Source organism: Sus scrofa, chromosome 13 (assembly GCF_000003025.6).
Source record: "Sus scrofa isolate TJ Tabasco breed Duroc chromosome 13, Sscrofa11.1, whole genome shotgun sequence".
In the NCBI taxonomy this organism is placed as follows: Eukaryota; Metazoa; Chordata; class Mammalia; order Artiodactyla; family Suidae; genus Sus; species Sus scrofa.
This window is the reverse complement of record NC_010455.5, coordinates 151,989,688-152,003,152: the sequence shown is the minus strand read 5'-3', so window position 1 is coordinate 152,003,152 and position 13,465 is coordinate 151,989,688. Positions and strand designations below refer to the sequence as shown.

The 13,465-nt window shown below is 38.9% G+C and overlaps 1 protein-coding gene across 21 annotated transcripts in view; it reads left to right on the top strand.

The window, feature by feature from the left end:
• BBX (BBX, HMG-box containing) overlaps positions 1-13,465 on the top strand; it is a 286,716-nt gene that overhangs the window by 1,939 nt on the left and 271,312 nt on the right. For all 21 annotated transcript variants that reach the window (XM_021070468.1, XM_021070469.1, XM_021070466.1 and 18 more), the window contains exon 2: positions 1,444-1,515. The gene's annotated coding sequence lies outside the window, so the exon portion shown is untranslated. The remainder of the gene's footprint in view (positions 1-1,443; positions 1,516-13,465) is intronic.

Sequence of the window (13,465 nt, the reverse complement as noted above, 5' to 3'; positions counted from 1 at the left end):
GATGGGGACGGAGCGATCTCAGCCTCTGCTAATGGTCATTGGCCTGGGGCTTTGAAACCATTGCCTGTCCTGCTAATGACACGTCCAGTTCTTGTCTCCCCGCCGCGGACGCCGGGCTGCCGGGGACTGGGGTACTTTCCCCGCGCGGGGAGGGGCGTTCTTCGCCATCCCCTGGGGTTGCCCACTCGCGGCGTGGGGCCCCACGCGCGCCCCCTCTCCTGCGCGCCGCCGTCACCTCTGCTCGCGCGACTTTTGTAGCCAGCCCGCGGTGAGGGGGCGCAGGGGGCTCTCCGGCACGGACGTCCCCGCGTGGCCACCCCGCTCCCGGCCCCACGCGCGCCGCGCGGTCCAACCCCGGAATGGCAGCGCCGGGCCGGGCGGCGGTGCCTCCCCGGGGGGCAGCGGAGGCAGCGGCGGTGGCGGCGGGATCTTCGCCGGGGCCCGCGGGAGGAGGAGGACGGGGAGGAGGAGGGGAAGGAGGAGGAAGAGGAGGAGATGGAGGCGTTTTCTGCCCAGACTACCGCCAGTTCGAGCGGGCACGGGGACGGGGACACCCTACTCGTTGCTCCTCCGTTATGGAAAGGTGTTTAGCAGACTTTTACGCCCAGAGTGTGGGATTTGCACTTCATTTTTTTTCTCCCCCTTCTTCCCCAAAGCAAGATGGACTCTATTCCCTTTCTCTTTCTCCCTCTGCCTCTGTCTTGTCAGCCTTTAAGATCGACATTTTGTACTAAGATGCAAACTTGATGGTGACCAGCAACAAAGCCAGGGTGGGATCCCTCCCTCCCTTTCTCCCTCTCCGTTTCCTAGCTCCCCCCACCTCGACCTCGAAGACCTGGTGGCCCTGCACTTGACGCCAGGGGCTCTGGCGAATGTGTTTCCCCGTTTGGTTCCGATCTCCAATCTCGGGATTATGACCGGGGCCGAGCGTTTGGGCGACGGCTGTGGCCGCCCAGGTCTGCAGGGCTGAGGGCAGCGCTACCTGGACCCTCTGCCCTCGCCCTGCTACCTCTAGCCGGGTCCTGGGCACCGGGGAGTCTCGGACGTGCCTATCAATTGCCATGATTTGGTTACTGGTGCAGTTGTCCTGGGGGCGGTGATCACTTGTGCAAGTTGATGAATAATCGCGGTGTGGGTTTTGGGTTTGTAGAATGGATCAACTTTCTGCCTCAAATGTACCGGGAATAGGGAGCACGGGTGCTGGAGACACCCTAGAATGCCACCTGGGCTACCCTCAGCCTCTACCCTTTGAATACCAGGGGCTTCTTTGCCTTCGTTGCCCCACAGTTCGTTTCTAGGGTTGAGGGTAGAGAGAGGGAGGGTTTGGTGGGGAGATGGACTCCTGGGTTTCAGGATCCTTCCTTCATATAGATGTTGCAGAGTTGGGACTCGATTGTAAAGCTCTACCTTACTGATGATGTACCTTTATTTGATACTTTATAGGTCACTACCATATGACAAAGGCTTTGCCGCAGTTCATCTTCCTCTCTGTGTACTTTCCATTTGCCTTCTTGGGTAAGTATGCAAACTCTTCATACAAGGAAGCTTGATGGTTATTAGTAATGACATAAGGGTCCTTACTGTTCACATAAGATGCCTTATTGGGGTTGCAGCAGCCCAGAAAGCTTGTCTCACTGAGTTTCCCATAGCAGAAGTCAATTTATAATTTTTAGTATTTAGAATTCACCTGCAATTATTATTAAGATAGTTTAGATATACATTTTGTATTTTTCTGCAAGTGTCATATGAAAACTTATTATTTTAATTGATAGTGAAATTTTACAGAGTTGAAGACTTAGGAAAATTAATGCTAAGTAATATTGTAGAAAGATTGCAGGTTATGAGTGGAGAGAACTATTAAAAACCCAAGGAAACATTGCACAGAAGATCTCTAAATTGCAGTGGCTGACATTTGCTTTCTCTTTCCTGGTTGCTCTTTTCTTGGGTAACTAGTGGTGTTTGTGACAGTTACTTGTAGTGGGGAAGGGTGGACTGGGCAGTGTAGTATATCTAGCATTTAGTGTACCAGCATGACTCAAAAGGCAAATAACTGTGTCCTAATTGATTATAATTTTCATCAAAATTTATGTCTTTGGAGAAATTGAGTACATTTTAACAATCTGTATATATAATAAATAGCGACTTTGAAATCTGCTAGTGCCTTTTTCAGATATATGCCCCCCAAATAGAAAAATTGGTGAAGTAAAATATGGAACAGTAAGTGCCTGAAAAGTTTGTTTGTGAGAAGTAACTGTCAGGTTGAAAACTGAGGGTTTAACAGCATGGTGAGCCCAATCTGCAGAAAGCCAGCATGTAATTTTGCCCTCAATTGTAAGAAACATCTCCCTCAGGTACTCTGATATGTTAAGGAAACTGGTTGTACTAAATTGTGTAAATCAGCTTTGGTGTTTTGTAATATTACCATAGTGAAGATAGAGACTGTATTTTGTGAATGAAAATGGACTTGAATTTTCCATAACAGATATAGAAAAGGGACCTTGTTTGGTTTGTTTCCTGGCTTTCCAGGATATTGTGTACATTACTAAAAGATTGTGTTCTTATTGAGAGGAATTGAGTTGGAAAACAAGGCCTTTCTGGTAGTTTCTGTATGACAGCAAAATACACTTTCACATTGCTGATAACATTAGAAGATATATAGTAAAAGCTCTCTAACATTTTAATGGGATGTAAAATACCGTGTTATTTCAGATAGGAGAACCTCTTAATACGTCACATGCAAAATAGGCCAATCGGAGTGATGAGAATGAGATGGGTCTGTAAGATGAAATCAGTGCACACCAAATATGAGGATTTCAGTGTCTGATTTTTTTTTTTTTAAAGCTTGTTTACAAGAGAAGTTTTTCATTTTTGAACATATGGCAAGAGTATTCAAGATGCATTCCTGATTACTAAAGAACACCACATTTATACATGTGAGGCACATTATTTTGCTCACTGGAGCAAACTTTTAATGTTAGTTCTTTCCCCATGGAAATATATTTGACCAATTCAAATTTAAAAAAAGGGATCATTTATTTCCAGAATAAAAGTGATCTGAAGAACTCTTGTATTTCTTTGAGATATCACATAATTGCTTCATTAAAACGCTATTTTAAGAAAAGTCTTGGTCTTTGAAGTCAGAGTAGTTTTTATAGTGTAAAACTTGAAGTAGTGATTTTAAAAAGTCATCCCCACAATGAATTATTTGTGTCTAAAATGCAAATAATTAGATCTGAGGGTTTTTTTTTTTAGCTGCACGCCTGTGGCATGTGGAAGTTCCCAGGTAAGGGATTGAACCTGAGCCACAGAGGTGACCAGAGCCACAGCAGTGACAACACTGGATCCTTAACCCATTGAGCCACCAGGGAACTCCTAGATTTGAGGCTTAATTATCAAAATAAGATTTTAGAGATAAAGGTTTTGCTTCTACATTGCCAAGAGTTCTCAAAACTTCCCCTTTTATTATTCTGCCTTTCTCTATTAAGTTCTGAAATTGAAGTCTTAATTAGCATTTCACATTTAATACCAGCTATTGAAAAAGGGTTTCATCTATATTTCTTCGTGCATATCTTTGGAGGTGCTGTGGCCGTTTTAGGAAGAATCTTTTACTAGAGACTTAAATACTAACAAAAAATTGCAATTTTGACACCTTTCTTATTTTTAAATCCATCTTGATTTTCTTTTCCAAATTTAAAATAAAAGTTCCAAGTTAAAGAGCTTGTGGAGTTCCCACTGTGGCACAGTGAGTTAAGAATCTGACTGCAGTGGCTTGGGTTGCTACGGAGGTGTGGGTTCAATCCCCAGCCCTGCACAGTGGATTAAAGGTTCCAGTGTTGCCACAGCTGTGGTTCAGATTCAGCCCCTGGCCAGGGAACTCTCATATGCTGTGGGTGCAGCCATTAAAAAAGAAAAAAGTTTGTGAGATAGCTCTGCTTTTAATAAATATCTGGCTCTGCTATACATCTTGAAAAGTATATGTCACCTTTGACCTTATAGACCTGATCTTTATATTTAATCCATGAAATGGAGATTTGTTTAGACATTGAATTTAGAACATAGCTTTGAGTGAAAGCTAGGATGAACATATAATTATGGTTTGCTTGTGCTGTAACTATGTAATTGATAAGATTTTTTGTATATAGTTTAAAAGGAAGGAACAACAGCCTTAAAATAATGTGGCGCAACACATGAAAATCTAACTTAGCAGCTAAAGTATTTATAAAGCCATATTTTTCATGAAATTACAAACATAATTTCTAATTATTAATCATCAGCCAACATATTTCACATTTATGTTTTCATATATTTCATAAAGAGCATGGGTAAAGCAGGGGCTGTATTTTTAATGGGATCTTACCATGAATATCAATTACTTTCATATTAGAAATCTTTAATAGAAGTAATAAAGACTTCACAGCTCAACCTTATTAAAACTTTTTGAAAATAGCCTTATTATAGATGTGCATGTTTTTGCTGTGTTAAAGGAGGGCCTTGAAATTATTAGTTTATTAGAAGAGTGCAGAAATGTTTAAAATTGTGATATTTAAATGTTGTAAAGTATTAAATATAAGCAATTAATTTTGGCATATTACATCACCGCCAGTGTGGCATGCCCATATTTTAAGATTTAAACTTAAGCAGGTGCTTAGCTTAAGACACTTTTCTTGAACTTGTAGTTTGAAGTCCACCTTGTTTTTTAACATTTCAACACCAAGGGCACCTTTTAAAATAGGTCTGAGTACAAAATACAGGTATCTCTTCTGTATTTTCAGTCAGCTTCCTTCTCGCTGTGAAATGAAAACAAAACTTTGTGATTTCACTGCTTCATTTTTCTCAAATGCCCCAAGTAAATCGAATGCAGGTGGTTCTTGGGCCACATTTGGAGAAGCATTACTCTGAAGGTAGTAAGGTCTAAGGCTAAAGACTGAATGGATGCTCTTCCAGCTTGAAGATTCTGTGACTCTAATTCAATCAGTGGGTTTGTACTACCTCAAGGGCAGTCATCACATACCATGTCAAACTGTAGAGATTTCTACATTTTAAGTAATATCTGAGGAAAGCACTTTTTGAGTACATCTTCACTCAACATTCGTGTGTTCATATTATCCCTTAGAAGGCAATTGCACTTCCTTGTAAGGATATACCCAGAAAATGCTCATGTATGAATGGGAACTTTTCATTTTTTTTTCTTTCAAAGAAAGAAATAACATGGGAATTGAAACAAGTACCAGTTACACAATGGGAATGCAAAAGAAGGCAAGCCAGTAAAGAATCTACCTAAAAGTATATATAAATAGAAAATGAAAGACTAAGGGAATGAAAGACTTAAAAGTATTAAATATAGACCATGAAGCATTGACACAACTTCTAAAATCTAAACTTAATAAATTAAAATATGTGAGTCAGTTCAAGGATCTAGCTAGCTAGTGAAATAACTTCTGATAGTGAGGAGGTTGTATAAAATACAAAGCGAAAATAAGAATGAGTTGGATTTTATGAAATCTTAGAAAAATGAAAATATTGTAAAATATTGATTGAATAATTAAACCAATAGTTAAATATAGCCCTTGGGTGAAAAGATCAGGGAATAAATCAGAAACTCATTGATTGGAATAACAGATCCTGAAAAGGACATAGAAGTTTGGATATTTTATAAAGGGAATAATTAAATAAAAGATAGTAACTTATTTCAGAGGACAAGTAAGAATGAGGAAAAAAGTTGTTTAAAGCAGCTGTATTTCTCAAATGTTTTTGAGATGTATGGTAAGAAATACTTTTTTTAAATTCCAATTTAGAATTCCAATATAGAAAGCCTGGAACAAAACAGTACTAAGAGTAGTGCCCTCTGATATATTCTATTCCTCTTTAATCTTTATAAATCGAATCTGTTCTAAAGTATTTTATTAAAAAAAATACAGGGTATCATTTGCTAAATTCATTTTGACGTACAGTTTAAAAAACACCAATTTAGAGTGCTTGCAAAAAAAATCCAAGTCCTGGAGTTCCTGTCGTGGCTTAGCGGTAACGAAGCTGACTAGTATTCATGAGGATGCGAATCAATCACTGGCCTTGCTCAGTGGGTTAAAGGCTCCCTCCGTTGCTGTGAGCTTCGGTGTAGGTTGCAGATGCAGCTTGGATCTTGTGTGGCTGTTGTATAGGCTGGCAGCTCTGATTCAACCCCCAGCCTGGAAACTTCCATGTGCTGCAGGCGTGGCCCTAAAAAGACCCCCCAAAAAAAAAATCCAAGTCCTCAGACCTCCATCCTTGTATTCTGGCAGTGTATTTGGGGTAGGGCCCAGGAGTCAGCATTTTAACTTGTATTGCGGGTGATTCTGAGGCAGGTATGGGGTCGGTCCCCTGCCACACTTGCAGGAACTTTGGGATAAGGGGCTGATGGCTAAAGATTGAGTTGATGTCACTCAATGAATGTGGGATTAGGGTTCTTGACTGCTGAGATCTCTTTCAGAGCTTCAAGACTCTGTCTGTATTTCAGCCAGCATGTTTGCATGCTCAGAGGGTCCTCATCGCTCTCTATAGATGTCCCATAGTAGCAGGTGTAGTACAAGGAGCAGAGGCTTTGCAGCCAAAGGGCCCTGGGTTTCTTTCACTCCTGCCTCCTCTCGCTGATAAGCTGAGGGACTTTGGGCATGTCATTCAGAATAAACTTATCATTAAGTTTATTAATTTATTAAACTATCATATGTGCAAAAGGGCATCTTAATATTTACTATGCAGCAGAATGAGATTTTCACAAGACAATGTCTGTAATGACAGTTATCCACAGTTAGCACCCAATAGTATATGTTTTTATAGTTACATCTCACCTCACGCCAACTCCAACTAAGTTTGAAATTTCTCAAAGCTGTTTCCTCAAAACTAATTTTCAACCCTGGTATCATGAAGAACTGGTATGTTTTTAAGTGGATATGAGGTGCTTGACAAGCAAGTATTTATTGAAGGGAATAATAAGAATAATCAGAAGGAAAAAAAGGAACTGAGGCATGCCACATTTAAGTATGGTGCCTTTTCACGTTTGGACAGTGATTCTCTACCTCTTTAAAAAGACATAGCACACAGCAGGATACATATGTCTAAGTGGTTAGTTGACAGTACTCTCTGGTAACGGATATATCTTGGAGTGTCTTAGAGCATCAGTTGTTGAACTTTTCTACCAAGACACATGTAACTGATGTTTTACACATGGAACACGGTGATTTTCCTGGTTATAGACAGAGAAGTTATGCTGTGAGTTTTATAGGTAGTTCACAGTGTGATAAAGCTACATCTTTCTCTATCAAGAAGGTATATCAGAATACAAGCAAGAATGATATTATACTGAAAACCTTGAATACACCCATACATAAACATGTAAAATCCTTTATAAACTGTAGTAAAGTTTTTATAACTAATTACGTGGGGCACTCCTCACAACCAATTAAAACTTACTTCTCTGGTAAGACATTGTATTGAGAAGCATTATATCTGAAGGGCGTAACAAATTATATCACACAAAATGGCACTTAAATAAAAAAGAGGGGCAAACTAAGGAGAAGATGAATGGGAAAGAGCCCAAGTCCCTGAAATCTTGAACAGCGTGAAAATCAGAAGCTAGGGAAAATGCAACGTGGTTAAATGCAAAGGAGGTACAAGTTGACTGCAGGCACCTGGGTTCTGAAACAGTACTATCTTCCTTGAGTGCTCATTATCTCTAACACAGAATTTTTTTTTTTTTTGCTTTTTAGGGCTGCACCCGCAGAAAATGGAGGTTCTCAGGCTAGGGGTTCACTCAGAGCTATAGCTGCTGGCCTATGCCACAGCCACAGCAAGCAGGTTCCAGGCCACATCTACTACCAATACTACAGCTCATGGCAATGCCCAATCCTTAACCCACTTAACGAGGCCAGGGATCGAACCTGGTCCTCACGGATGCCATGACAGGAACTCCTAACACATTTATTTTTAAGTATTCTTAACTAAATTAATTGAATTTACTTGAATAAATTAAAATTAAATACTTTGTATTTCCTAATTTTTAAAGTTGTGTGTGCCAGGAACATCTTTCTCCTTTGCTAAATTTTAATTTGCCATATTTTTTCATCTCTAATAAATTAATAAACTATATATTGAAAATGTCTTTGTACCTTGATGTGTAGTGGTATTGGATATAAATTTTACAATCCTATATCTAAAAAAAAAAAAAAAAACTCTGAAAAACTAAAAAAGTTTCTGTTCCTCCAAAAGTTTCACATCAGAACTCATTTGGTGGCAAAACTTGACCCAGACTGTCATGGGCCTGTTTAAAATAGTTTATAAAGCCCACCTAGAACGTTCACATGTTTTGCTGTACAAGTAGTGATATGTTTGATTATGAGGTGTTATCCTAGATCTAGCTAGGAATGTTACATAGAATATGCCGTATGCTCCTTGGACCTTTTTAAAGCCCACAAAAATCTGAAACAGATTTGGAGCTAAGGGTTTCAAATAAGGGATTGCGATCCTATTGTATTAACTTCCTTAGGCCGAAGAATGCAGTTACGTGCTATTCCTGTGCATTTAATTCAATGCAAATCCTTTTGTTAATTTTGGTCACTGATCATCTGAACATGTTGAGTTCATTGCAAGGAGTTAGATCATGGAAGATATCTTAACATAATGTAATAATTCAAACTGTTGAAACCCTGTGGCTTCAAATATGAGAGTGAAAGGCATCAGAGGTTATAAAGTCAGGTAAGCGAAATAATGGTAGTACTTAGTATCGTTTGTGCCTCCTAAGTTGAGCAGAATGAAAGGCTTCCAGGTAAGGAAAACTTAAACACCTACACACAAACACGCACACACACGTTGAACCTCATCTATGCATTTTGACATTGTGATTCCTTTTTTGTTGTACCTGTTAGTTTTATTAAACAAACATATACTGATACCTATAATGTTTGAAACTTCTACCATGTTGAATGTTTTTCATGTAACAGTGAACAAAATTGAGGCTATTTTCATTATGATTTACTCTTAGGAGAGGTTTCATGAAGGGGTTATAGTTCTTTTATTGTTTTGCTACTTGTTTCTTCTATCAAAAAAGAAAAAATAGGAGTTCCCGTCGTGGTGCAGTGGAGACGAATCCCACTAAGAGCCACGAGGTTGTGGGTTCCATCCCTGGCCTCACTCAGTGGGTTAAGGATCTGGCGTTGTCATGAGCTGTGGTTATAGATCTCAGACGCTTCTCAGATCTGGTGTTCCTGTGGCTGCGGCATAGGCCAGCAGCTACAGCTCTGATTAGACCCCTAGCCTGGGAACCTCCACATGCCTTGGGTGTGGCCCTAAAAAGACAAAAGAAAAAGAAAAAAAAAAAAGAAAAAATAGAAAGTGTTTTCTATAAATTTGGGTCTACTCTTCGGGTGAAAATGTTTCTGGGTTGTATTTTATAGAGGTTCTAGGTGCCTTTATTTTCAATAATTAACTGTGAAATGCTGAGTCAAGATCTTTCACTGTACTTCTAATTTCTTATAAAGGCTACTCTACTTTTGTGGAGCAGCGGGTTAAGGATCCAGCATTATCAGCACACTGGCTTGGATTGCTGTTGTGGTGTAATTTGGGTCCCTTGCCCAGGAACTTTCACATGCCACTAGCGCAGCCAAAAAACAAACAAACAAAAATACTCTAAAAAGAAAAAATGAAAAGTATGATATGAGGAAGAGTCTATATGGCACTCTAGGAATAAAGTAATAGCTACATCAGATCTATAATTACGGTTAAGACAAACTTTTTTGGTCGATTAAAACCGTCAACGGCTAAAGAAACTTTTTGTCTTTTATTATTTACTGATTCAACTACATCCATTGGTAGGAAAGCTACAGATTGAGTAATTCAGAGGGAGTCTTATTAGCAATGCTGATTCTTTTAATATTAAAAATTGCTGAGTTGTTTTTCAGTTTGGTGCACCTCTCAAAACTCACCCAAGTGTAGAGTTCTCATTGACTGCAGAGGGAATGTGGTGGAGCATGGAACAAAATGAGAAAATAATTCTCTACATCCAGCTGTCAAACTTTGATTATATTTTGAGTTACCGAAGTTATCTTTTTTCTTCAGTTCTTTCCTTCCATTCTCCCTCTCCTCCCTCTTCATTTGTTCTGTTTCTCTCAGCCAATTATTGTATTCATTACTCTGCACCTGTAATACTGCCCAGAAATATCTGAGAATGGCTATGTGGGGTTGAACTTTTTTAAAAAAAATTTACCATTGTTTGATTTTAAAGATTTGTTTGTAGTTTTACGTCCTTTTAGTACTACTCGCATAATAAAGTTGTTGATATGTGAATCTGAGACTTACACGGTCCCCTCCGTATGAGTGACAGGAAGGGATTGAGAGGAGCCTTTCATAGGACTATGGGAAATAAAGGCACCTGTTGTTTTTATGAAATAAATTCCTTATCCAAACTTTTTTGTTTTTTAGGGAGGTAGAGTGATTACGCAGTTTCATTTACATTTAAAGGGGAAATTGAAGGCAGTTTTGAGGAGAGTTGCCCAAATAGTATTTCACTTTAGGAGGAAGGGAGAAAGATGATTTGCTCTACACTGAGCTATACCCCGCAGGAGAAAAATAATTTGGACTGAGGGCCTTCTTACGAAGCATAGGGTTTGTTTTTATTACTATATTTTTTACAACAACTTTATGATAAGAGGGAACCCTGTCTTAAGGACAAGAAAACTAAGTCCCAGGCTGAGTGATTTGTATGAGGTTACACAGCTAGCAAGTGACAGTGCCAGGCTTACAATGCCTGTCTGTGGTGCCACAGTCTCCTGGGTTCGTCCTGCTCTTAGGACCACCTTAAAAAAGGTTAGAAATGAAAGGTTTGAAGCAACTGCTGGCCAAGATTTTCCTCCAGTTGTTCTTTGTCCCAAAAGAGAAATCATCTTTATTTTGAAGGAATAGGGCTTGGAACGCTTTTCTCTTTCAGCCTTACAAGAGGTAGATGAGAAATTCTCTGAGTTAGGGCCTGTTAGCAGTTTTCATCTGTGAGGTCACAAAGACAAAACAGTCTTCAAACTTAGTTTACAAATTGATATTTGGTGAACTTTCTATTTGGTATATCTCGTATACAAATATCTAGTTACATGTTACTGGTTTTACTCTTTATTAATTCTGCTGGTACGTGAGTAGCAGTCATTCATTCATTCTTCATGAGGAGCTTTTCTAACTGATTATTCTGTGATGTTTTAATTCTCTACTTTTTTGCCTTTTTAGGGCTGCATCTGCAGCATATGCAAGTGCCCAGACTAGGGGTCGAATTGGAGCTGTAGCTGCCACCTAAGCCCACACCACAGCAACGTGTGGTGCTGCAACCTATACCACAGCTCACAGCAAAACTGGATCCTTAACCCACTGAGTGAGGCCAGGGATCGAACCCGAATCCTCATGGATACTAGTTTGGTTTGTTCCTGCTGAGCCATGACGGTAACTCCCTGTGCTTTTGCTGTTGTTGTTCATCCATGTACCTCTTTTTAAATTTTTTTTTATCAGAGTATGTAGTTGATTTACAATGTTTTTTCAATTTCTGCTGTAGAGTGAATTGGCTCAGTGTATATACACACACACACACATATATGTATATGTATATATTCTTTTTCTCATCACTTTTTAACACTTAGTGAATATATTTTACAAAAGGAATTTAACATTATAACATGAATAGTATTATAAAATAGCTTTCTGACATCAGCTTTGGAAAGGAAATCAGTATTCCTGGAAAAATTAATAAGCAGATTCACAGACTTCATTTCAGAATGCCTAATGATGGAACATGAATTAGATAGAAGGTCAGTCAAAAGTTACTGGTGATGAAGTGGCTTATGGGTACTTTTAATTTATTTTACCCAAGAAGCTTATTTCTTCTGTGAAAAGAGATTTTATAAATTATCTATTTATATACAAGTAGCAACTTATTTAGAAAATACAAAGTACTGTGTTGCTTTTTTTTTTTTGGTACTAAGAGCCCTATTCATCTGAAATTAAATTCTTTTATCTTTGCAGATTCAGCAAAATCAGAGCCTAATTCAGATATAGACGATACAAAGTTCGTTCTTCTTTTAAAATGGCTTTTCTTTTTCCCTGATCTATGAAACATGGAAATAATAGTATTTTTCTGTTTGGGCAAAATAACTTTTGTGGATGATAATCTTATGAGAGTGTGCTCTTGCTTGGTTCTAGCCTATGGTATTTTACCCAGGTGTGTGAGGTTTCCGTTTCTTGCCTTTTATCACATAAGCCACTTCCATACCATTCTCATTCAAGAAGGCTGGTAAACTAAGTTTTATGGTATCCAAAACCTTCCTGTTTTTTTCTTGGGTAATGTTCAAAGAACATTTTGAATATTAAATAATTTGGTCAAGTGTAGGTGAGATTGAAGTGGAAAAAACTATTACCAATTTAATTTACTATAGGTCATGGATTGAGTGCCTACAGTTGTTAAAACTCATTTAGATACCAATTTAAACTTTGAGGATATAAAGATAAGTATGGAACAGCCTTTACCCTCAAAGCAAATGTCTTCTTACTGGCTGGAAAAGTCCAGTAGATGTAAATAGATATTTTATAAGTTATTCTGTGCTAATTTCCTAACAGATATGGTATAAATAATATTGAGTAAAAACCACTGAAGAATTGGCTAATTCGAACATAGGAGGTGGACATTGAAGTATGGGAGGGGTTTCTTCCTGTGGCATTATATCTGTCCTAATTGTTATTAAGGTTTTAACCTAATTTGGCCAAAGCACTGGAGTGGTTTTTAAAAATTAGACTTTTAACCCTAATGTGGCTTTTATTTAAATATTAGTGAATTCTTTTTGGCTTTTAGTCTATCTAAAAGGCCAGTGATTTTTTTTGATGAAGTTTTCAATTTATATTAAAAAGTTAAGCTTCAGTCAAGTGTTTTGGACTTTTCAAATTTTTTTTTTCCTTTGGTCTTTTTAGGGCCACACCTATGGCATATGGAGGTCCTAGGCTAGGGGTTGAATTGGAGCTGTAGCCCCCAGCCTACAACACAGCCACAGCAACTCAGGATCTGAGCTGCGTCTGTGACCTACACCACTGCTCGTGGCAATGCTGGATCCTTAACCCACTGAGCGGGGCCAGGGATTGAACCTGCGTCCTCATGGATACTAGTCGGGTTTGTTAACCACTGAGCCACTACGGGAACTCCCTAAAATTTTTATTTTTCCTTTTTTTATTACTGTTAATGTCACTATCTGAAGGACAATATTTTGAAGTAAAGGTAAGTGTTTGAGGATTTCACGTTTACCAAAGCATGTTAAAAGTATACTGAATAGGAGTTCCTGCTGTGGCGCAGTGGGTTGAGGACCCAGCATTGCCTCAGCAGCTGCTTGTATTTGACCCTTGGCCCAGGAACTTGCATGTGATGCATGTGCAGCCAGAAGCAAAGAAAAGGTATACTGACTACAATAAGTTTGAA